General features: G+C 43.8%; 1 protein-coding gene across 2 annotated transcripts in view; it reads right to left on the reverse strand.

The window, feature by feature from the left end:
* The window catches only part of LOC138249824 (disks large homolog 2), a 3,298,389-nt gene that overhangs the window by 748,041 nt on the left and 2,525,361 nt on the right, over nt 1-24,987 (reverse strand). The window lies entirely within an intron of this gene.

A 24,987-nucleotide genomic window follows, 5' to 3' on the forward strand; every position in this document is an offset into this window, starting at 1 on the left:
ATCTGTCATTTAAATTGCAAAGATTGAAAATAATGTGATATTTCACTCCTGAGGTTCTGTGATTTTCATTAACAACCACAGGCCTCTCAGTTATCACTTTTTTAAAAGAAGGAATTGTCCTTAAAACACCTGCCACGAAGAGATGAACTTGTGCCAGATCAATGGAAAAAGAAATGGGCACTTTTTTGGTCATGTCTCAAGCTGAATTTTCTCGAATGGCAACTCAACGTGCACACTCGTAGGTTACAGTGTGATGTGTGAGAATGGGCAGTGTCTCCAAGGTTAGAGTAAGAGGGTTTGACCACCCACTCATCATTTTTGGGTCATTCTGGGCATGTATTTTTACATGCCTAAAGGGATTATTTAGAGATTGGTGGATATGGGTCATCTGCCAATATTTGTTGGGATTCCTGTTTGCTCTTTTTGAAGTGTAGGGCAGATGGGATATTTGCCAATTTTTTGTGGCTGTCCTGCATCACCAAACTCGGAATAACTTCTGGCTTTACTTGCAGTTTTCCGGATGCAAGAGAAACACCAACAAGTGGTGGAAGCCCCCTCCCCAACCCCGCCTACCAAATATAGAGGGACAATTACATCAATGCACTTGCAATGTGCTGGACAGTCCATCTGTCACTTTTTAACAGACGTCGCACTCCACGAAACTCTCACCAATGTCCTAAGGACCCTGGGGGCTTTATTTAAAGATTGGCATATGAAGGCCATCCACGAAATAGGCTAGGATGCTCTGTTTGCTTTATGAAGAGTGCACAAAAGCCCTACACATTCTAAGTAGAGTAGACAAGACATCCACCACCTTTGCGTGGATGTCCTGCATCTGCAAAACTCTAAGTAAAGTTCTGAACCTATTATATTGTTCTGCTAACATTACATAGAAGTCAAGCTGCAGAAGTCTGCTCATGCAGCATCCATCTCTCTCTGACAGTCAATGTCTGTCCAGACTCACCAAAGAAATTCAGCAGGTGGTCGAAAAAATATTGTCGCAAGGAGTCAGTGTAGGTCAATATTGGTACATAGGGAAAGCAATTAATAAGCACTGAATTAAAAACACATTAAACTCGTACTGGGATTCACGGACCTATGGATATGCAGAGAGTGCGGAGTAGTACTTGGGCTCACGCTCTCACAAAGAATAATTCTGACCCACATCTGCCAATTTTTAGTGGATGTCCTGCATCACCAAACTCTAAATAACGTCCTAATTGGCTGACCTACAGATTGTCGGATGCAAGGCAGCCACCAAACAGTGGTGGATACCCTCCCTGGTCTGTCTAGTTGTGTTGGTAGGTCTGCACAGGAGCTTACTCTACAGATCATACATGTATCTTCAAAAGTTTTCACTAACCAGCACAGGAGCTGCCTCCTGACTTTCCACCTGTACACACAGTCAGTCTAGCTCGCTGGACTGGTCTTGTTAGAAGATGGCTACAGAGTTACATATTGTCTCTCACACAAAAAATGTCTAGCTATGTTGACAGCTTTCCAGAGGTGATCTCTCTAAAATGAATCCAACTTTAATAAAGCACCAATTTAGCAATATGCATGGATTTATTAGGAAGCTACCCCAGAGCTCCCATTTGTCTAACACAAAGAATCAGTTTAGCCATACGGACGGATCAGTTGAGAGTCAGGCTCACACAAACGGGCTGAGCAGTCAAATGCACCAGTTTGGAGAGGATCTGACCTTAATGGTTCTCTTCATTACACACAGGCCAAACACTGGCAAAGCCAATAGGTCTGGCTTACATTTTCAGTCATGAGCCATACTCATTGGCTTTGCCAATGATTATTTATTTTCCATTCGACTAAACAATCCACCAATGGTGTAGATAACAAGGCTCAGTGAAGTCTGCTAGGCAGCAGCATGACCTGTGTGAGCTGGTTCAGAAGCTGAGGATCCAGCTCCAGCACATCGTCTAGTACAAGGGCACCGTGGCATGTTCCCTGCTTTCAGGCTGGTGTGGGCAGTGAGGTGGCTGGGTGTGTGGGAAGCAGAAGTGACAGCCTGGCCTATTCTTCAGCTGCTTCATGAGGACATTCTACCTCTGTACCGGTGAAAGGGTAGACAGGGTGGAGCTAGCTAGCTACCTGCCTGTCAAGGGCCCCATGGGTGGGGCCTGAGGCTGGAGTGGTGAGCCAGCACAAGGAGACACCAATTCTACAGCCACTTCACACAGACCCTCTCCTAAATTAGAGCACGTGACCTCTTAACACCAAGCACTTTATTTTCATAGAGGAGTTTCATGAAGTCACCACAGCAGTACGGTGAGATACTGGACATCTTGGTAATAAAGGTGCTGCGGGCAACTTGGGACACATGACCTCTGCTCAGGAGGAATGAGCAGGGGCTGCTGGGATATTTATTTGTAAATGAGAGGCGCTTAATCAGACCCCACTCATCTATTATTCAGTATCTCCGCCCCTTCATTTGGAGACAAATCAAGAGCAAGGGTTGGAAGGAATGTTAATAAAGATACACCCTCATTCATAGAACACTCATTTAGTGCAGGAATATGGGAACATAGTGGACATCAGTAGGCCATCGGCTTCCTGCTGTTATTGTCTAGCAGTGTCTGTGTGGCAGCCTCATATGAAGCAAACACACCGGACTATGGACAGCGGGCAGCAGTGTCAGCTGTGGGCAGTGGGGTACATGAGGAGCGCAAGGGCGTAACACAGGCCCCTGCAGCCCCAATGAAACATGGACTTCTAAAAGCTTAGGGGACCCCTCACACGTTCAGGGAGCCCTCATTCAGCCTAAGTCGAAAGAATACCTGTGAGATATGAGACATGTGGGCCCCTCATCACAATCTGCAGGGGTCCACCATCATTTAGCCTTACGGCACTAGAAGAGCACCTGATTCCTGTGCTGCTTCTGCGGTGTCGTTCATGGCAGTGACGTCACCTGGTGCACTCTGCGGATGGGGTATTGTCATTGTCAAGGTGCCTATGTGTTTTGCCAGCCACAAATTCTCACAGCTGGCACTTTTTTCTCAGCTTTATAGTTTAAGTGCAGTTTTTGCAACTACATTTCCTGCTATTAGTAAACAGGGGGTTCTATTAATAGGGGGGCTCTATTAACTTTTTGCATGTATTGATAAGGTAAACGTGCTGCTGGTGCAAAAGCAAACACAAACAAAAACTGATAACTTTTTTATCCTAGCATCAGTTGAAACGAGTCTCGACCCCCCTCTCCCCTCCACCACCACGCCTCTTTCTGTTAGTTGTGTGTTGTGTGTGTTGCGATGACGCGGGGTCTGACAGACAGCTGAAGTATGTTCAGCTAGATCTAAAGAGGATTGTTCTAGCTATGAATATCCATCAACAGAGAAAAAGAACACCGAATTCTCCACTTCCTGTGCTCATGTGTTCCGGACTATATTGTGGTTGGCACAAGCAGCATGTTTTCCGTTTCATTATGCTAGTAAATCAAGTAGTCTGGTCCTGGGTGGAAATTTTGCAACTTTGATGTTTGTGAATAAGCTTGAAACCAATTATAGGATTTTGATTTATTCCTGTCAAGCACTACAATGCTGCTATAAGGCGGCCGCAGCGCACCTGTGCTGAAATGAGTTTTATATGCAATGTCTCGGTGTGGGTCACGGTTATTTTTATACCAGCAGCATGTAGCAGCAGTGTTCCAGGGCGCTCACTGGCTGGAATGAGAGGAGCGGGGGGGGGGGGGGGGAGGGGGGGGGGGAAATTGTCCTCTTCCTATGGGTGAGTGTCGGCATGTTGCATGAAAATAAACAATGTGGGTTTATTAATTATTTAAGTTTCATTGAGGGGAAAGATGGCTGCTGGTTGACCTTCTTGAACATCATGGATGATTCTCTTTCCTCCTCAACTCCTTCAAGTCATCACGTTTTGTAACATCTCCAGAAGATCTGATTACACCGCGTTTTCTGTTTTTTTTACCTGCCAGCTGATCCACCGATCCTGTGACTCTACCTTTGCTGCTGGGAGCTTGTTTTGTTGAGGCTCACCTACACCTTGGGGCTTGTGAGACCCGTAAGAACTTTTGGATTGAGGCACTGGTGATGCGGTTCCACCAGCTTTCTTTACTCAACTGCTCAATTATGTGGCCTATCCCACCTTGGTGATGATCTGCTGCTTGGTCGCATCACCTTAAGAGGTGCAGGTGGCAAAACGCGACAGCCTGCTAGGCTACTTCGAAACTGAGACAAGGCTGGCTAAGCAAGCGGTGGAGAGTAGGAGGACTGGACATGTCATTTGGTTCAGTTTTCTGCTATTCCTCATTTTCTTGTCTGGCTATACTTTTTCTGAAGGCTACTAGATAGTTACTTGGCAAACACCTTAGGTTATGTTGGGGTGCCAGGAGAAAAAGTGACTTTAGAAAAGCCCTTGAGTTGCCAGAATAGAAACTACGGGGTAAAGCATGACCAAGAAGAAATTTACTTCTGCTAGTAAGTTGGCACCTTTAGAGTCAGGAAAGGGGTGACAGGCCTTTGGCTCAAAATACTTGCAAAAACAGAGGCTTCCCACAACCTACAATCACCAGGAACTAGGGGCAATCAACCTGCCCACAACAAGAGTCCCATGTGAAGAAACTTTGAACAATTTAGAACACAATCAAAGTAGGCATTCAATTGATGAGAAAAGACACAAACTTTGCAAGTATCCTCCAAATCTGCTGCTATATAAAAAGGTGCTCAGTGCTTGTGAATGTGCTCACACAGTGATCAATAACAAGAGAGAAAATATAGTGTATGCGAAGAACAGTCAGACAATGGATCTGGAAGAGTAGGCAATTGATGATAACACTTAAACAATTGGTTGTAGTCTGCCAATTCATTAATTCCAGTGGTTTCCATTTGCCATGTATGTTGACAGCATTTTGACCCCAACCGAGTAATGGGTCATCATCAGGATATTAGAAGCTTATATGAAGCAGAGAGCCAAGTACTATCAAAAAATGAGAAGTACATTTGGTTATGGATATTGTCAGACGTGACATCCAAGGCATGGTATTCGTTCAAATGGTTTGCTTTCAATCCTTTACTTTGCTTAACACATGGACGAACTAGTCTGAACCTAATTGGCAAATTTGTTTACTTTTAAGTCCCTAGTACATGGTACTTCATGTACGTAGGGCCCGTAAACTAAAAGCTACCCGTTGGCATCAACACCCATTGTTCCACCTACTAAAGTAATCTTTTGAAACCTGTCACAGGCCTGCTGCTGCATCTTGTACTACAGTGTTAAACTGCAATTTCAACCTGGCAAAATAAACCATTTTGCCAGGCCTAATGCTTCCATTTTAATACTTATAAGTCACCCCTCAGGTAGGCCCTAACCACCTATAGGCAGGGAGCATTGTATTTAAAAGATAGGGCCTTTGGGTTTAGGTGTTACGTGTCCTGGCAGTAAAAAACTTCTAAAGTATTTTTTCAATGTTGCAAGACTATCTCTTCCATAAACTTAAACTGATTTGTCTTATTACACATAATAGGTGCTAACCTCAGATTCGAAGCAGATAGGATAATGATGTTTGCACTGAAATTAATTTTAATTTAAAATCCTCTTCATCACTAATGTCAGGTTTTAAGTTAAAATTGTGAAAATGCCACTATTAAAAAGTAGGCATTTTTTCTGCCCAAACCAACTGTCTTCCTTCCAGTGTTCTAGGTCACACCACTATGAAAGGCTTTCCTGGTGTGGGATGTGTATTGCTTGCAGACCTGGAGATAAAGGGAGCCTAGGTAGGAGTGGAGAAGGTCTTCCTGCCAGGATGGCTAAAAAGGAGTTGTGCTCTGCCCTGGTTACAGTTTGTAGGGCCCCTTCTGCAGCTGACCCAAAGGAACCTGACACCAGGCCTGTCTATGCCTTTTTCAACCTGGACAGTTTGGAGTTAGGACCAGGGGAAGGGGAAGAATAAACAGAACCAGTGTTGGGGATAGGTCATGTAATTCCCCACAAAACGGCTGGTACCGGGTATAAAAATAGGACCTTCAGAACCACTCAGAAGAATCCAGGACATGTGGAAGATTCCGAAGAATGACTGCTCTGCTGACAGAAGAAGAAAGATTGGACCTGCTTACCTTGAACCAAGGCTACCCAGATTGAGTCCACAGTTCTGCTGGCTGACTCCCTGTGTGAGCTACAGGGCCACAACAAGCTTCTAGGGGCCTCCTTGCAACTGCCCGGCGGACCAGTACCCAGTGGACCTGCCTGATCCCTGCCGCTGGCTTCTGCTGGAGCGAGTGCTGATCCCAAGAGGTGAAAGGCCCTGGACCCTTGGCGGAAACCAGTGATAACTGCCCCTGAAGAAAAGGTGAAGATACAGCAGTTTTTGGCTCTTTGAGACCATGAAGTGACTTATTTGTGGCAAGAATCGATCATCCGCGATGACACTAATGCAAAGCTCCAGAGGGATCTGCTCATCGCACCCACAGCACCTGTCTGTGATGACTGGCAATGCAAGCCCTGCACTTTGTGCTGATGGTGACCGTCAGATCAACCAATGCAAAACTCAAGCGATGACTGGCTGTTTGTGGTACACAAATAACTGTCTGTAACGCTCTACCTGCTTCTTGTGCTCACAACCTCTGCCTTGCGGCCCCCACCTTCACAAACAGCACCTTCCTTGCCTGGCTTTAGAAGTTAACTGTTCAGCTGAATTAACCTGGTCCCTGTATCCGACCTGAGCTACAACACGGTTGGCCTGAACTTGCGACTTCCACCCCGTCTAGCATGTCAGTAGTATATAAAGTCAAGACTTTTAGTGGAAAATCTGTACTGACAATGTAGAGCAATGTAAACTAAACAGTCTGACTGTGACTTATGCATCAACGCAAGTCATACGGTGGCCAGGCTGCCTGATTCCTAATGAGGCCATTATACCAAATATGCAATCATACAAGAGCAATTGATAGATATCTATCAAAGTTTTGACCCTGTAAAGTTACTTGTCGACTGTTTTTAGGCATATTCATGACCACTGCTAGATTGTTTAAATAGAGTAATTTGTTGTTCCCACCAGATGTACAAGCCTTAATTGACGGAATATAATTTAACCTAACACGTCTTTGAGCGGGCTGGAAGCACACTCACGCTCATTCTGTCGCACACACACTTACGCACGCATATCAATTAGCAACACTCATCAACATTCAAAATACACGCACGCACCAAACATTAATTTTAAAAGATCACACACACACTTACCTTCAGCCTCGGAGGTCCCAGGAGAGTTGGGACTGCTGCCTTCCCTTGCTGGCTGACCTTAGGTCAGCCAATGAGGGAAGGAAGCTGTCCCAACTTCGTCACCGAGTGGGATGGGGTCAGTGAGATTGCTGATCCCACCACACTCTGTGACAAGGTGTCACTGATTGACACTCGCCCTGGGCACTTCAGGGCTTAAACCTGAAGCGCCCAGGTCAAAGTCAATGAGTGACGCTTCCCTCGTCACCCGGGGGAGGGCCTCGAGGCACCTTTGCTGAGGAGGTCGAGCTCACAGAAGCTGTGACCTCTTCAGCCCAGCAAAGTTCAGCTCAGGCAGCCAGGAGTCTGCGCAAATCATGCATGCCGGACCTGAACATGAAGAGTGCCTTTAAGGCTGACCTTTGTTTAGCCTGACCGGCACTCTTCATGAGGTGCAAAAGGTGGGGGGGGGGGTATGGCCGCGCCTGCAAACAAATGAATCAGTTCACCCAATGTGCTTGAGCAAGATGAAGCTATGTATATTACAAGCATAATAGAAGTGACTGCTTATTTGTGCTCATGAAATGAAATGTGTAATTTGCGCTCCCCGCCTATCACCCCGCAGCTACAAGGGTGCGATAAATAATTGTGTAGGGCCAAAAAAGAAAATGGGATGTAGCCAAACTCAGTCTCAATCCAATCTTCCATCCTAATTGCAGAATATGCTATCACCGGAACCGCGTCCGCGTGTCCTCATTTCATCCTAAATTGGACGCCGAGAAGGACCCGTCATCGCCTTAAAACTCAAAAGGATACGTGCGGAGTCAGACAAGTACCTGCCTGATTTCATTCCACTGATTGTAGCACACTTTTGTTTTCCTTTTCCTCGAGCACATTTTGAATAATTCAACTATACTTTTTATCCAGGTGATTGCAAACAGCCTGGATAGTTTTGTTTTTACCCGCCAGTACATATAATGTATTCCATACAAGTACATTTCTTCAATTGGTTTTGTCAGAATAGGTGGTAGAAATAGCCGTCCGAGCACACGTGACCCACCGATGAAACTCCAACACCTAGCATGTTAATTGTACAGAAATAGCACCTATAAGAATTGAGAAAACCAACTGCTAATTACATATAGCAATACCGTCTCCTCTTCAAAAGACGTTATCTGTGAAGGTGGCACATGCCTTAGAACTCTATGTTCAGAAATAATTGATGACGTCGTACCAAGCAATGAAAGTTTTTTTTTTCCTCAAGTAGTATTTAAAACGGATCTATTTTGGTGGAAAACCTCCGCTGATGATGTAGAACATATTATAAACCATAAAATGTTCTGACTTCAAATGAATATGTCTAGCACACAAAGCAATGATTGCGGTACTTCCGCCTCCTGTAGGCTCTTCCACCATTATCAGTACTTCAGATGCCTCTCCTCAACCATCCTGAGCAAACTGTCAATGCTCCACGAAGCAGGGTGACCATATTTTGAACAAGAAAAATAGGGGACTTTCCACAAACATAGAAATAAGACTACAAATTTGCATCAACTCATCGTCACGCATTGACTTACTTGACAGCGGGTTGCAAAAAACACAGCCAATGAGACACTATGGGTAATTATATGCAAATTTTACACACAGTATCATCAGTGTTAATCACATTTTTTTCGGATAAGGACTGCTATGTCTTCACAAACAAAAACATGAAAACTTGCTCCCATCTGTCTTGACCAACTCTTAAAACAGAAACATGAACTAAATTTACTGAATTTTCTCAGGACAGATGGTGAAAAACAGAGTCTGTTCCAGAAAACTTGGGATGGCTCATCAACTTACCATAAAGTGCAAATTATTTCTCTATGTGCAAGAGCCCAACCGCTGGGACTCACAAACTCAGCATCTCTGAGAAAAAAAAGGGTCACAATATCTGACACTTAAAAAAGCCCATCTAGGAGAATTTCATACCACAAGATCTCAGAAATGGAAAAAATATATATTTTGAAATCCGTACACAACAACCCACCTTGGATACGAGATACACTTATCTGCCTGTTCATCTAATTTCCAGCTTTGTAATCCCTGAATCTTTGGGACCTTCAAGAAATCTATCCTCAAATTATGAATGTTTCTGTATTTAGCTAGGATATATTTGAGTGTTGACGTGGGCTGAGTATTGTAGGCAATTTCTTTGATTAAAGACCACAGACAGAGTAGAACAGAAAGGATGTCAGCCTTTAGAGCAGGGGTCTTCATACTGGAGGGCGGGGGGCCTCAAGTGAGCCCGGGGGGGGCGCCAGGGTCTGGCCAAAAAGAAGCATTTCACAGATAACAGTGTTTTGTTTTAAGCAGAAACATGTTATTGCATTTTTTAAATGGCAACAGTACTTAACTGCAATGTTTAAATACATCTAGGCATATTTAAACATTGCCATCTTTATAACATATTTGTGAAAAATTACGAAGGGGGGCCCAATGATTTAGATTTTTCAACTGGCTGGGGTGCGGCATTAAAAGTTTGGAGACCACTGCTTTAGAGGTACCTCATAGACAGGGTCATTGGGATTATGCGGAAATGGAGGATGAAATTATGTGGCGAGTTTTCAATATTCTACAGCAAGAAAAGGCAAATTATGTGTCAGAAAGTGTCACATTCTCTAGCAATATCATTTCACAGTTTTGTCATTTCAACATAACAGTTGCCTGGGCGAAACATTTAACCTCATTAATAGCATTGTAACACATGGGTATTGCAATCGTCATCCATCATATAGTTTATCTTTCCAAATGATCTGAAACTGCACAGCACCTTGTTTTGCAACATTCGGGTAACTTTTGATCTGTTTGTGCTTTGTTTGTGTTAATTGTGGAGCAAATGGTGGATTGTGTGGCAAGTGCTTTAAATCTATAATTATGTGGAAAGGCAGCTGCTGTTGAATTACGTAAATCATAAGTTCTAGCTCTTTGCAGAGGCAGTGCAATAGGGACTTCCAGAAGCAGAACCTTGTGTATGCAGAGTTTTCTCCCAGAGCTGTTTGTTTTTGCAGGGTGAGGAAACGATTCATTTGGAGTGCTGCAGGTCTTGTCACTTGTAGGGCAGTAAGTGTTGTGGGGATACAGTGCTTCATGTTTAAGTGCGAGAATGGGACGACCAATTATATCCCGTTATATCCCACATCCCCCGGTAAAGCGTTCTGAAGCAGCTTGAGTGTTATACATACACTACACCAGTGCTTAATTTGTAAATAAAAAGGTGCCGGTGCTCAAAGCCCTCCTTTTAAACCCACGGCTGTTGCAATTAAATGTGTGAACACAGAATACTGAGGCGACGTAATCCTGAAGCCATCTCGGGCCTCTTCAATCCATATCAAGCCACTCCCTGCCACTTCAGCTCACTCTTGCAGCTTTCTGCTTTCTCCCTTTGTGACGCTTTTTCGTTTTCCCCTTCCTCCGTCTTTCCCATATGTGCGTTCTGCTCGCAGCAAATGCTTGAAGCAGAAGACCAAGCCCCGGCCCTCAAAAATAAGTGCCGGTGCTTAGCACCGGACACAACAAGCACAAATTAAGCACTGCACTACACAAATTTAAAAAGTTCAAGCTAAATGGAGCTTAAGTGTTTCTGAGAAAAATGCTGAATCAGAGTTGTCACAGTTTGTGACACTAATGATATTGTTACAAACCATAACCTATAGGGTTTCCGTTCAAAATGGTACAAGGAAGTATGTAACAATACTGACAATGTGATTAAATGTGGGGCATTTCCATATGTGACGCACAAGAGACCAGGAGTGTGCCTGTAATTGATCTTGGGTAGGACACAGGGAGATCCCATGCCTCTGCCTGGTAATGGAAGGCAGTGATTACCGGCCAGAGTTCATATTACAAACGCAGGGCCTCAGCAGACAAGATAAGCCAAGAAATCAATCCGGCATCGTGTTCCATGGGCACGAGGCCATTTGTAATCTTTACCACGATGGGGATCTGATCCCCCGGTCACGTGACTCCTTGGCGCTCACCCCTGACCTTGCGCGTGGCCACAGAGGTTACTGCATCAGCACTCCACGGTGTACTAACACCTTCCAGACAAGCTCCGGGTTTTTGGGAGTAAAACACATTTTGGTACTTTATTACGCGATTCTTAAAAGTATCAATTTTCCAGTTTAAAAAAAATGAAACCGATGCTTCTGTGAATAGAAAAGGAGTCAGCTGTTCAGTTTCCGACTCCCACGTGAAACAGGAGATTCAAAACAAATTTGTGTGCACAAAACACAGGAGCTGATGCATGGCCATTGACAGCAATGAGCTGGAAAACTATCATGAATTGTGCCAGATACTATTCTACACCCACATAAAATCTCCCATCATCCTCAACTAAACAACTCTCCAGGCACTGGCGGTTTCCATCACTCCCAGCAACGGGGATGAATCAAATGCTAGAGGGGGAAGCAACAGTGCTTTACCCCATCACTAGGCCAATGAATGCGGTATGTAGTAATCATTGTTTTTATCTCAGATTTTTTAATGATATCTTTGTGGAGAGGAGAAATAAACAATCTATGCTACAGTAATGTTTCTCAGCCCAAACGCATGTGCATTTCACTGGGTACCCCGACTGGCATCCCATCTTTTGGGGATAATCTGTCTGATGGCTATCAAACATGCCATAATCCAAAAAGGAATTGCAATTCTTGAATCTGTAACATTCCTCTACAGCCCTGAGGGAACATTGCTAAGGTGTGCTACCATTTAATTCTACAACTCACATCTATATCCCAATGCACAAGTGGCAGGAGCAGCGCTCTATGGCGTAAAGCGTTTCCCATGTTCTAAGGCTCAAAACAACTGATAAAGAAACGTATAGATACAGGAGTCACATCTAGTCGTCAATTATGTAGAAAACACTGACTGCTTAAAGTTCACTTTTTGCTGTCAAATCTGGCGCATCTTCAATTGGTTCAGTTGGATGGCTTTATAAAGCATCTTCTAACTGCTTTAGGGCACGTTTGATTTTCATTTTGTCTGAAAAAAAAATTCGTGTCCTAAATATTGTTTATAGACTTTAGTACTGTCTGTCTATTACTTTTTGGCATCAGTATTTCTCATTGCTGGCAGGGCGTTTATGGAATCTCTCTTTGGCATTAATATGATATCCGGCCACTTTTCTTGATAAACCTCAGAACACCAGAGCCACATCTGATGTGCAGCCTAACATATCAGTTCCAAGTCCACATTGGATGCTTGTCATGCCAAGAGCCAGTGGGATTATGTGACTTTGCAACTGCAGCATTTTCCGCATAGTTATGGATTTGCAGCATTTTACATATAAACCACCATGTGCTGCATAATTTGCAGATTTAAAAAAAAAAAATGTTCCTGGCTCAAACGGATCAGAAATTGCTTACAACACAGTGACACGTGTTGCCAGAGTGAAAGGCCCTTCACAAAGGTTGACTGGTCACCTTCCTATTGATTATCACTGTCTTTGGTTGATAAACTGCTACTAAAATGGTGAAACCTGTGTCCTGACAATGTTAATGCGTTTGAAAATGATAGAATAATGAAGTAATACTATCACAAAAATTGCAGCATTGCGCTGCATAATGTGCCTTTTTCTGTCCTGTAATTTAGCCAACCCTGCCACATAATTTAGTCATCCCCTGCTGCATAATTCAAGTGGCCGTGATCATTCCTCAGAACAATTCAAAAAGGTGTTGACTCAGCATGAGAGTAAATATTTCAGACAGTTTCATCCTTTGATACTTTCAGCTACTCAACAGCATACCTCTTGTAATGAACAAAACAACACACATCAAGGATTCCCAACCCAATATTTTTGGCAAAAGCCCTCTCCTGGTGCCCTTCTCAGCTTGGACATCTTTTTGATAACTTGGTGACCTATGGTGAGGTCAATATTCATTGGGTTCCGACCTAGAGCTGGGTCGTGAATGGGCGCAAAGGGGCAGAAGAGAGCTGTAGACATGTTACCAAACTCAATGGTACTGTCTACAGAGAATAAATCATCTCAAAAACCCTCTGAGAGTGTCCGAGTTTGTGCATGAGCTGCAGACACCACAGCTCGGAAACATGGAGCTGTAACTGGTGGTCACTGTTTTTGAGCTGCACTGCCTGCAGGCCAGGCACTGCTTGTGGAGTCACACAGAGAAAGTGTGTGTGACCTGGGGACAGATGTAGCAAAGGGTTTTACCCATTCTGTGTCTATGGGAAAATGTGTTTGTACATATGGCCCCTGGTTCTGTGCAGAACAGGCCTGCGCCTGTCACCTGGCTCTGATGCATTCCTGCAGCAGACCGCTCAAGTTTCCCCAGATATTTCAGCTGTCTAGAACAACTGAAATCATCTGGGAGAGGAAGGGCTGGGGGGAGAAACACTGGAGAGAGAGGAATTACTTGGGAAAGCTGACCTGGAATTAAAGTGCTTTTAATACAAAACATGAAATAAATATTTAAGCAGTTACGTGGTACATCATCGTTTCTAATAGGAAGATAACAGTCTCAGTGATGAGCTAAAACAGCCTCTCCGGATTCCCTTTTCCGTTTAAACAGTTCCATATTTCCATTTACGCGTGTATCCATCAGCCCCTCCCATTTCATCACTCCAGTTCCATCCTTGCAGGCTCGTTCCATGCCAAGAGCTGCCATCCTCGTTTTATCAACTTGTCTGCCCCTAAAAGCCACAAACACTGACTGCGGGGTGCGGCTTCTCCGAGCTCCAAAATATCCGTTTTTAATCTACAATGTGAAGCATGCCACATTAATACAAGGGGAGTCTGGGTGAAGGAGATGAGAGAATCCTCCGCAGCGCAGGAACCATCACCTTGGTCTTCTCCCTTACATATCAGTCTAAAGTGCAATGCACCTAAGACTTGGATCAGCTTTTATTAGAGACAAAAACTTTCTGTCTGTGCACCATGTGTAAGTCTATTTTACTACTTTTGTTCCTCCTTCTGTATCACCATTGCCTGTTTTGTCACTTGGCACACATGCTGCTTCCAGGACCCCAGGGGTACACTCACTCTGTACGCATAGGCTGTAAACAGCCTTGCATGTTTGGACAAAAGGAATGTGGTGTTCGGTGCTCATGCTATTCTAAGGCAATTGCAAGGTGCTGCCTTATGGGCCCATCACGAGTGGTATAGTTGAGTGGCAGAATCCACGAAAAAGTGTATTTAATGGCCATCTTGCTAGAAGAAGAGGAGCCCCCAGGAAGCAAAACCTAATTTTGCCTGCTTTCTGAACATTACTGCACCAGAGTTGTTGTTCCATGTGTCATTCAAGTAGATAAACAGGGAATTCCTCTTTATGTCTCAACTGCCATATCTAGGGAGTGCTAGCAGCAGGAGGGAGGAAACATTGCTTGCTGACAATTTGTGCTGCAGGGGTGGAGAACAGAGGAGCATTGCAAGGGTCGAGAGCAGAAGTGGCAGTGTGGTCAGAGGACAGGGTGTTATGTTAGTGGTGCAGACAATAAGAGCACAGCTGGGTGAGAATAGTGGCTTGAAGCATGGCACTAGTGTGGAAAGTGCATATAGCTCACTGATAGGAACTCAGGCCTGGAAATACAACCCAGGGTCTTCTACAGATCGCCAGCCACCACTGATCTGATGTGCCAGGCTCTGCACTGTTTACATGACTAAAATGCGTTTGCACCATTTTACACATATCGGTACCATCTTCTGTTTGAGTTAGCAGCACAAAATATAAGACCAAACTAAAACATTAATCCCCCTTCACACACACACACAGGATCCCTCCACAACCGAACAGTGTGTCTGAGGGATGATGAGAACATGTAATGCTTGGACAATGTCCATGCTGTGAGATGCCATTGGTCTGTGTCCTCCTGAGAAAAATGTTGAGCCCTGGCTCTGATTGTTTCACAAATTAAGCATGGACATAGCTCAGACCATTTGTGTTTTTCAGAGACTAGCTTTCAAACATCTTCTAACGCCACTTAAAATATGCCTTGTTAACAAATCCCATTTTCAGTTTAAAAACTATACACTAACATATCTAGCTATGAAACTGAAAAAATGACGCCTACAATACATATTTCAGGTGCTGTGAAGAATGCATTGCAGCCACCAAGAAATTCCTCCCACCGAAACTGAAATGTGCACGCACTCATCTTCAGTGCCATGGGCCAGGCCAAGCCATAAGCAAAGACAGGTAGAGGAGAAAATAGACACGTAGGTGGAGGAGGAGGATTGTGCAAAGTACCAGAGGGAAAATAACCCACTGCCTTCCTAGGTTTCATTATATTCAATTCTCCTTCGAGGGTTGGAAACTTCTGACATGTACCCTAACTCTCATTGGCTCATGGCCACGCTTAATCATGTTAAGTAAGCGCTTAAAGAGGTCATTAGACTTTGCTTTCTCTGTGTTAGACGACGTTTTAGATTGTAGTTCACTTATATGACTCGTCAATGGCCTTACATGTGTTAGATCGGTCTCACTTTGTAAATGGCAATAACCTATTTGGAATGAACAGTTTTAGAAACAATGCCCATTCACCAGCCCCCCCAATCCGTACTGGCTCCTCCAACATCGTACATCACATTCATGGTACAATTTGCAAGTTTTTCATGCCAGCAGATCTGGCAGCCTCCCCAATAAGCTAGGGATCTCGGTGGATAATGGGCAACCTATTGCTTGACTTGCTAGCCCTGCTCTGAAAACCCAAGCTGAATAAGAAAGGCCAGGAAAAAAGTCAGTGTATGCACTCTGCCACGTGTTAGAAGGAATTGTTTTATAGGTCTGACTGCCATCCTCAGCAATGAAGTTAAGAAAAAAAACTAAAACCTTTTTCCAGTAATGTATGCCTCCCCTCATTTCACCCCCTCAGAGTCCCCCAATGGAGGCGCCTCTGTTATGCACATCAGCCTTAATCCCCAAAGTACAACAAGAGGTCAGGATGCTAAGGTTTTGATTGCTCTTACTATACAAATCCCTAAAATAGCTGAATAGTTACACATATGGGTTACGGGTTGCACCACTGTCTGCTTTGGCCACACGTCACGGGCTGACTTCACTTCATTTCGACACAGAAACATGTATTTATTATTAATATTACATATTATTACCTTCATAGTTCAGACGGTTTTGATATGAGATGTCATATAACATTACACTCAACTCAGATTTACTTTCAGGAGATCAATAACGTACACTGCACTGCTCCTAGATTCAATCAATAATGCCTTATTTAGTTGCCCTGAATTCAAGAGTTTATCCCTAGACACAGTACCCCCAACCACTCCAGGTGATGCATGCGACACAGACTTGTTTTTAATTCAGAGCTTGCTCCTGTTGATTTAATGTTTTGCAGAAAAGTAAATAAAATGTGCTACTTTTCGCTAACCAATCAGATTCCGTTGCCTGAACTCAGAAGAGTGGTACCCGAGTTGTCCTACCATAATTTAAACCTGCGAAAAGGCTTGTCGGAAGCTTTTGTGGTGCTGAGATCACAAAGGTGATGCGAGGCCCTTCTCTGACTATAGCAGACAAGGTTTTATGCATTATTGACAAAGTATTACAAACTAGATTTAGCAGCGGCATTGTCGGGCCCAGACCTTTGCAGAGTCTGGGGGAACAGTCCCAGCTGCACCCCGTAGTGATGGCCTGCCTGTGACTGGCAGGAAGAGCAGGTCTTAATACAGACTGCTGCGCTCAACACGCTCCCTTCACCACATAATTCCTAAGGCACTGAGATGCTTAATCATGCAGTCAAAACACGGGCATTGGCGACACAACAATTCCTTGCTAAAGTATCTTAAAATAGGTGATCCTACAAAAAAGAATTTGGGAATTGTTTTAGAGGAAGGCTATATTGTGAGGTCAACCCTAGCATTGTGAGAACCAGCGCCAAAATCTCCTTAAACGGGCACGTTGATATTAAAACCATCCATCAAGAATAAACACCTGTCTACAAAGCAGATTGCTAGAAAAATGCCTTACATTTATACAATTATACCAGATTCTGCTCGTTATGAAATAAAACATCATTTCATTCTACGGAGTTTCATTGACTTTTATCAGGTTCTAAACCTTTGTGAGGTTCATTTGCATGAGGCTCTGATTAATATATTTGTCTCATTTTTGTATAAGGTGGAAGTCCTGCCTTCGACTGCCCGCTGACCTGAATGATTCTGCCTGAAATATAATTCAATCAGAGGGTTTTTGAGAAGATGAAGCTAATGATAAGGTCTTTGTAAACATGGTAACAGGATATGATCCCTCATCTCAAGATGCTTCAATTATTACTAACATTCTAGCCTTTGCTCTTTTTTTGAAGGTCAAATTGTTTTTAAGAAGCTGTTCCCAAAGGCTCCTGTTCATGGCCAGAATCATCAAGCTTTATCACTAATGATAACCTAGATGGGGCCAGATTATGGAAGTGGGCTTCCCCTGCCGACTGCGCTCCTTTTGAAGGTGTGCTCCACTGGTCTCCTGATTATCTAGTATCTAATTTTGTTGTAATGTTCATGAATTCTGACTGCTTTTAGTTGGTGCAGCGTATAATGTATGATCCTCCCCCACGCTCTCAAGGCACTGCACAACAGCGGACTAGAATTACTCAACAAACGGCTCTCCTTCTACACCCCGTCCCGAAAGGTTCACTTCGCCGATCTTGCCCTCGCCACCGTCCCACGCATCTGCAGAACAACCACCGGCGGCAGATCATTCTCGCACCTCGCCGCCAAGACATGGGACACTCTTCCCAACCACCTGCGTCAGACCAAGGACCTCCTTACCTTCAGGAGACATCTCATGACTTGGCTGTTCGAGCAGTAGCAGCTCCCCCACCCTCCTCAGCGCCTTGAGACCCTCACGGGTGAGCAGTGCGCTTTATAAATTGCCTGATTGATTGATTTATCTAAAAGCAGCCGTACAACCAATGATATGTTATGAATATAGATGTAAGCTCAGATTTACCATGGCCCTGCACCTGGGCAAAGCCACACAATGTGGTGCAGACGGGTGCATGGCATTTACTTTCCGGCACAAAAAGCACTTTTCACTACTTTGTATCAAGGGAGTGTTGATTTGGAAATCACCTCATACATAGGTCTCAATAGAAAGCCTGATCTACTTCATAGCCAGACTGGGCTTTGCGTGAAAAAAACCCATACTGCCTCCCTGAAAAGCAGATGACAACAAGGAGAAACTGTTTCATTTCTCAAATAAATTGCACTTTGCATATGTGCTGAAGTGCACAGTACACATCCAGATTGTGGAATCCTGCTATGTTTGACTAGACATAGGTATTTTCCCTAGAAGGGCAGTGCACACTGACCTCTGCGAGGCTGTGCATCATGCAAGGCAACCTTGGACTTCACTTGCTTTGTTTAGACTAAGGAATTTTCACTTGAAGGGTATGCTTTCATACAAATCCTGTGCTAGACAGCACACACTGAACTCTGTGAGACTGTGCATCATGCCAGGCAGGGATGACAACAGCATCAGCCCGCTCTCAGTACATATGGCTCTCTGCTGCATTTTCAACTTTGTACCATACAACCCAGACAGCCAGTAAAACACAGATCCCTGCATTACTTCACTGTCCCACCACAACCGGTGTGTGCTTAGCATTGCTCCAGGCAGCTCATCCAATTTGGTTTGCTGTGCTGCATTGAAGGAAGAATCATTAAACCTCTGCCTCTCAATGTATCGCAACTCAGTGGTACTCATTTTATTGGCTTTGAAACAATGAAAGGCTGAGCATTGCACTGGATTCAAACCTGTGACCATGGAGTCAAACATAGAGCCCTGCATTGCATGCATTACTTCCTTTATCCACCAGAACTGGCGTGTGTTTAGCATTGTCGCAGGTGTGCTTGCTGCTACACAAATCAGTGGAATAAGCCTTTTCTCACTAGAAACGCATGTCAGCCGCTTAGCCATGATGGATCAGGGCTCCTATGTAGCTAATTCTCCGCTAGGATAACCACAGAAGATTTAACTTAAGACCTCCACTTCAGTGTTCAATAGTATTCCATTGGTCACATGTACATCACTGTTGACAATTTATACCACTATAGATTTTTAAATGAGCATGTGCTATGGGTGAATTCTTAATATTGATATTGGCTGCTGGCAAAATGAAAACCTATATAAGTATCTTTTAGAACGTACAATTCTTCCGTGACATTCTGAATTGTGAATGGTGCAATCCAGTGGTTCCCAACCTGTGATGCAGGGACTCCTGGGGGTCCGCGAAGCCTCCTCAGGGAGTCAGCGACTGCTTAGAAAATTAAATAATATGAATAGATTAGGTCGTTAGCTTTCAGTAATGACCCTGTGGGGGGTCCCCGATTCCAAAAATGATTCAATGGGGGTCCCTGGGTTCCAGTAATGATAAAGTGGGGGTCTGCGGAAGTCAAAAGGTATAATCCAAACATGGTTATGCAATGAGCCGTAGACTGGTGGTGACAATCACCGATAGCTGATAATAATCACAACTCTTAAAAAAGACACATTTACTCTCATTTTAACAAAATATTGATATGCATTGGAAAGCGTTCCCTTACTTTTTGATAACTCCCTCCCTCAAGCGAAATGAAAATGTAACTGATCTGAGCACTGTTATCTTTTTAGGTTGGTGTGTCATCTCCTCAACAAACCACCTGCCAAAATGTCATAAATGAAGGTAAATTGTACAATTAACAATACTCACCCGCTCTCTTATGAGCTATCAACATCTCCTTATTTACATAATAAATGCACCATTTCCCACTGCGATTAAACAATGCTTCTTAGATAAATCTAATTGCGCAATAAATATGACATTCATTGTTTATTAAGGGGTTGAAAGTTATTGCTTGCTTTGGGTACCAGTGAAGTGGTGTTAAGGAAACAATTGACATTTACCCACTCTTCTTAGGCATGTCTAGAAGGAAGCCGCTCGGCCTTGGTAGCAATAAATAACACATTTTAATCCTTTCCTTTAGAAGGATAATAGATTATTCTCACTCTGTCTAGAGGATACACAGCTCAATAAAGCACATCGATCAATCTACAAATATAATTAAAGAAATGCAGCTGGGAAAAGAGATACAAAGCCAAGACTACAAAAGTCTGAGGGGGTTTTATTTAAAAATCTTATCAAACCGTAAATGCCACCTTTCACGAAATGAATGTGTTTATAGTGTTGAGTTTGTGAAAGAAATCGGGTAATACTTTATAGTATGACTAATGAAAAGCTGCACAACGAGCCTTTACTCGTTAAACGGTTATAAAACTGTCTACCAATGTGAAGCATCTAATCTTAACCATATCATGTTTAACCTGATGTCACAGTATCATCGCAGCATGGATAAATAAAAACGCATTGTACATCGTAAAATCAATTATTAAGTTAGCCACCCATGTTTCCAAAAAGGAATTTTTGCTGCGTGTGCGATACACACTCTCAAAAGGTGCAGTGTGCAATCCAAAACCCGAGGGGAGATTTGCGTTTGCCCCATGGCGGCATTCAGGGGCAATTTATGTATCCGTGGTGTCACCTGCCAGGGAGTGTCCTGTGGCAATCAATGCTCTGAAGTCCGCCAGTGACATTTACCCCCGTGTCACATGTAACAAGTGTCAAGGGTGGAAGTCACTGTTTTGAAATCCCTGTTAGTGCAATACAGTTCCATCAGAAAGTGCAGTGTGAATGCAAGCCCCCGAGGGAGTGCGTCATGTCCGCCCACTGCAGCAGTTTGTGTGTCCATGCTGGTGCCAGCGAGGATATTCCCTACCTTGGAGTGGCCTACATGACGTCAGTGCTCCAAAGGCTGGCAGAAGCGCACACCAGGGCCTTGCATATATCAAAAGTGTTGTAGACGGGGATAGAACTCTAAAATCGGGATATTTTGCCCCAGGCACTGTTTCTGGCTGATATTGTTTGTAAACCTTACGCTTCCAAAGGAGATTACATGCTATTGTCTCTCAATTTCACTTTTGTTATGGCATAAAACTTGGCAATTTCTGCTAATCCCACAGTGACCAGACACATATAAACATAATATATGGTGTCCTTACAGGACCGAATGCACTGCTGCAAGAATATTGGCTGAGAAGGAGACGCCTGTGGAGCAGCAGTCCCAGGTGGCAACACGATCAATGAATCGCTGATTCCGGGGCGAAAGCACACCGTCTGCACTGATGCACAACTGGCGAGAGTGATTTCCAGTGCACTCTTAGGGGCAGATTTAAGAGCCCTTAGCGCCTCCTTGAGCCACATTAGCTTCATTTTTATTATGCTAATGTGGCCCAACGAGGCCAAAATCTCAGCGCCAAATTTACAGTGGCGCAATACATGCATTGTGCCACTTTGTAAACCTTTGTGCTACATTATGCCTGCACCAGGCATAATGTATACAAATGGGGCGTTCCCCTTAGGGGGGGGGGGGCAGAAAAATTGGTGCAAAGAAATCTAATAGATTTCTTTGCGTCATTTTTTTCGGCACTTTTAATGCCTGCTCAGAGCAGGCGTGAAAAGGAGGCACACCATTGTATTCTATGGGCCTCAATGGACTTTGCAGGATTAGCTTCAATATTTCTAATGTTAATTCTTCAGAGCGTCATAAATTTTGACGCTAGTTCCTCTAACTACTGCCATGGTGCACTGAATCTTACATATGGCGCTCACATGGTGGCATTGGGGGGCCGCTAAGGGGTGTAAGGAAAGGGGCGCTGCCCTGGGTGCAGCATCACTTTCGTTAAATCCTGCCCTAAGTTGGCACTTTCAGGAGTCTAGTATGCAGGATGTTCTTAAAGACCTACCTCCTCAGGGCAGCTTTCAAGAATGGCTGGCAGGCCACATCCACATGCGAGTTGTGGAGCCCCAAGGCACCCGGAACCTGCCTGATCACAGTCAAGTCCTGTTCTTTTGACAGATGCTTTCCTTGCTTCTTTAATATGCTCATTAGGCGTGGGAAAGTCAGAGCTTGTTGTTTTACATTTTCTGTGACAAGGTTTAGTGTTGTAGAGGCGTTTTGAAGGTATCTTGCCCAGGGGCTGCCTACATTATTAATATTGAGTGCAATGTGTTTTTCACTGATCCAGCATCAGCCCTAGTTACTTGATAGTAGTGCTTTATTATGTCCTTTTTACATTCAACGTCCATGTTCACCAACCCAAATTCTAGGCCTATCAAACTGCATCTTGTTGTTTTGGGAGCCCAGCATTTTTTCTGGAGCCCGCAATGTGACAGTGTTCCAATATATATGTATGTTTTCTGGGATGGACTAGGTGCCCTTGCCTTATGGTATGGAGGAATTTGAGCCCAGATTACTGTGTGTATCCCTTCTACTGTTGAGCTCTGCAGTTTGTAATGAAGTTTTGCTAAGGCAAATGTGATTTTAGACACTTTTTCCTTTATTGACCTCGGATGTAGGAAGACTTTCCGCATTCGACAACCTGACCCCAAGGTAGTTGTAGTTACTAGTTGTGGTGATGCTTAAGGGCCTGACGTTCCATGTCAGCTTGACTTTTTCAGCGTGTTGTCCAAAGATTAGGACTTTGGAGTTTGTAGCATTTAAAGTTAGCAATGACACATTCCTGCTTCAATCTGTTCGTGTAGATCTTAGATTTTTGGAATAGCATGAGATTGGATTGGGTTAGCTTGGCCTGTACCCAGTATCTCTGTATAGGGTATTATCACCGTCAGTTCTTTTGGGATCCCCTGTGCGACAAGTTTGGTCCATAGTATTCTTCGGTCAATGCTGTTGAATTCCACACTATAGTCCATTAAACATGCATATAGTGGGCTCAATTATTTTTTTTATTGTTTTGTCCCTCACATATGAGAGGGCAATTGCCCTATCTACTGTGGAGGCATTTGACCGGAAGCCCATTTGAAAGTATGGAATTATGTTGTTGGCCGTAACCCAAGCCTCTAGTTCACGCAGAAGCAGCTTAGTGCACGCTTTCACCTCCATGTCCAATAGGGCAATTAGTCTGCAGATCTCTCGTGTTGTGCTATCGCCTTTTTTATGGATAGGATGTAGGACTAAACCCCTCTACAAATCTGGAATACTGGAGGACCAAGCACATACCTTAAAGAAAGTGTGCATGTAAGGTGCCCAAAAATCAGCGTATTCCCTATGCACACTGGCAGCAGGACGTTTGGCCCAGGAGCCCCATCCATTTGGATTGATTTGAGGATTTTTACAGTTTCCGTCTCTGTTACATTAGTTCAGTCACCTGTGAGCGCCTCTGTCAGGTCATTAAATTATTCATGCAGAGTGCCTTCTAATATATCTGGATCGACCTATAAATGTTTGTGGGCTATCCAATTCTCTGCACAGACAGTATTGTCTTTGCCAGTGGTTTTATTTAGTATGGCCATTTACGTGACCCCAGACTTTCTGTCATTTACCTGGTGCAAGAAGACTGAATAAATGCAACCACTCTTTCAACAAGTGCTTAAGTTTTAAGGTCCGAACTATCTTTTTGTGTTTACTCCTTACCTCTTTAAGTTCTCTTGCCGCCACTGCACCTTTCTGCTTTTTATACTCATTTTTAGCCAGCCAGCGCTTCCTTTTGCTGTGTTTGAGTTCAATATACTTGATATATGAATTATGCATGGGTCTCATCAGCAGCCGTGATTTTGTGCGGGAGCTGTTAGTAGTTAATGCGGCATGAAGACCCCTTATTAGGTTCCTCCAGTCTTTTCCCGCCAGGGTCGAATTCTGAATGAGTGAGAGTGGTTTGTGTTGTGCCTTCCACTTGTGCTACAAAAACTTGCTACCAGGCCCCGACTTAACTCTTTGCTGTAGGGGATTGGGTTCAGGGGTTAACAGGGGCCTAGCTGATATAAAGAGCATGTGGGTGTTAGAGCTCAAATTGATCTTAATTGTCACGGGATGATGATTACTTTTCTGTTCTTGCTAGAACCTTATAATCAACACCTCTCATTCACAAGTGATGACTCAAGAACACGTGGTCCAGAGTTGAGATGTTTCTGAATGTGGGTTGCCATCTGCTCTCGGGGTATCCTTGTTGATCACATGTGTGCAGATCAAATTCTTTAATACAAGCCTCTAGAAGATATTGCTTTGCCTCCTTTTGATCCCTTTCTGATTGGCCTAGGTTTTGTTTATTAAAATCACCTGTCAGGATGACATTGTGGTCGGGGTGCTGATATAAGATTACCCAAATCTGCTGGCAAACGTCCAGGACAATCTTTCTCCCCCTTTTCATGGGTTAATGTATATGTTCAATAGTATAACGCGAGTAGGTTGGCACCCATTTCTAGACCTGTAAGTTCCAGTGCTTACAAGCCATGATTAGCGGTTTAGCTCGTTTGCTCTTAGCTGAAGATCAAGTTTTGAGAGAATGGACAACCCACCAGATGGTCTTCCAAAGAGGTTCTTCTTCTGTGCAGTTGTGTGTGTAGCCTGAGATTGAAATAGCAGTAGTGGCCCAAGTTTCCTGCAGACAAAAAACTTCAGCAGTGCTCAAGTAGTTGAGGGTATCTTTTTGCTCTAAAAGGATAGCCAAACCTGCATCATTCCAACTTATCACGCTTATGTTATGTCTAACCATGTTTTTATTTGCTTCCATGTTGGTAGGAGCACTGTCAGTCCCTGGTTGTTAAAGCTGCCATTAACTATCCCCAATTGAGATGCTCATCAAATGAGGAGTGGTCTTTTGCGCGGGTGCCCTGGTGTATTTTCACCATGTTGGTCTGCCAGGTGCACAATTATTTTTCTCTTCCATGGTTGGCTCAATATTTGTTTTGTGCCTCTCAGTATGCTTGTTGCTCTGCTGGGCTCCAGGTTGGCATTTTGTTTTCATG

The sequence above is a fragment of the Pleurodeles waltl genome, chromosome 8, assembly GCF_031143425.1.
Source record: "Pleurodeles waltl isolate 20211129_DDA chromosome 8, aPleWal1.hap1.20221129, whole genome shotgun sequence".
Lineage (NCBI taxonomy): Eukaryota > Metazoa > Chordata > Amphibia > Caudata > Salamandridae > Pleurodeles > Pleurodeles waltl.